We start from the raw sequence: 1,936 nt of genomic DNA, 5'->3' as shown, positions 1-1,936 counted from the left end.
ACTCATTCAGGAAGAGCCAGGAGCAAGACTTGGTCACAGAAGAAGGGCGTGAAGTGCCATATTTTTGGAGACAAATTTTCTCAAAAGAAAAAACCATGCGGTTATGTAGATATCTAATTAAAATGAGGAGATGGAACACGTTGCAGATGGACCATACTGTATATGTGTTTTGTCAGTGGCAGTACTTGTTTTGTCCATAGATTTAACAATATAACAACACCCTCAATTTTAATTTGTGCTGCCGAGAGAATATCGTTGTCCGGAAGAACAAATGCATCTCCTGGAAATGGCAGGCTGCTGGAACATAATAAGAGAGAACCTTGCAAACGTCATAAACTCACTGTCCCCTCTCACCAATCAGAATTCCAACGTAAGAGGATCACAGATTTACAATGATGTCAAGCATTGCTCGGTTTTACATCATTCCCACATTATCCTGCTGAATTGTACTGCAATACCGTATAGAGATTGTAAAAAATGTATGCCTCGTGTGACAAAATGTTTATAATTTTATTTTTGCCTATCCTAAGTGCTGTTTTAATTGTATTATTTATGTGCCAATAAATATAAATACATACGTTTCTTGAGAAATTCAGTTATAATAGAATGAAGGCTTAGAAGGCCTGCGAATAAAGAGCTGCTCCTTATCTCAAAACCTTGGGGTAAAGGAGGGTTTTGTTTATACAGAGGGCTTCCCAGTGGACTGGTGATTTGTTTTAACCCAGCCAGTGAATGGATTTTGCTGTTTATGGTGATTTGACAAGCCATAGGCCTCACAGATTTATCACTGCCAAACATCATGGTGCAAGAACATGTGGTACATCAGATAAGTGCTACACAGAATAACACTGTTCTGGAACTTATATGAGTGACTCTTATTCTTTATACATGAACATCACATGCGCTGGCTCACAAAAGAGTCAGTAATGGATTCAGTCCGTTTATTTGACCTGTCAAGTCCCAAAGAGCTAAATTGTCACTACAATCTTCAGCAAGGGAGGAAAAGGTTATAGAACTATATATATATTATTTTGGACCTTTTCTGACCTTAGGGCTGGTTGTCCAGCGACAGTGTGAAAGTAACAGGGAATGGGAATTAATAAGCGTTTGACATACATTTCTTTCACTAAGCAGTGACACTATAAGAACGGATGCAGTGAGATATATAGATGACTGATTTGGATCCCTCAGCCAACACACATTTCATGCAGCTTTTTTTCTCCCCTATAGTGATGGGTGAATAAATTTGCCAGGCATGGATTCGCAGGAAATTTCCACGTTTCGCCGCCTGTGAATAAATTTGTGAAACTGCAGCCGGTGGAAAATGTGTCTGTCAAATTTTTGCCGTTTCGCTAATTTTTCCCCGTTTCGCGAATTATATATAAGTCTTTTAACTTTTACCATTACTTTGTAGTCCTGCTATTTAGTAGCTTTAGTGGAACAAAGTGACTAGTACTTGTGTATTTCCCCATGGGGGAAGGTATGGAGCGTTTGCACATAACATTGTTGTTATAAACAATTACATGACAATAGAATACCAATAAATGACATCAGGACTGGATGTGAAATGACAGCAGCTTACAAATAACATGAAACGTTAATTATAATTAAACATAATCAATTTAACAGCCTAGACTAGACATTCATTTCCAGCTGCCGATGTTCAGTAAAGCGGCTCTGCCTTAAATCCAAGCGAATAAAGTAAACATCTTATCCTTCTTGCCACGAACATTTTTAATCTAAATTATTGTTGTTCTTGGGCGCTCTCTACCCTAATAGTGCCTTCTCCATAGCAATTTGCAACCCAACATAAAATATGTTGTTTCCAGTATCCGGCAAATGAATGCCATCACTGCTTTATCCGCCATGTTCTAAATCCTGGTCAGAATATTTAAAACTCTTGAAAACGTGGAAATTGCAAAATTGAGATTTTTCT

This window comes from Xenopus laevis, chromosome 7L (assembly GCF_017654675.1).
Source record: "Xenopus laevis strain J_2021 chromosome 7L, Xenopus_laevis_v10.1, whole genome shotgun sequence".
Classification (NCBI taxonomy): Eukaryota; Metazoa; Chordata; class Amphibia; order Anura; family Pipidae; genus Xenopus; species Xenopus laevis.
Note: the sequence above shows the minus strand (reverse complement) of the source record.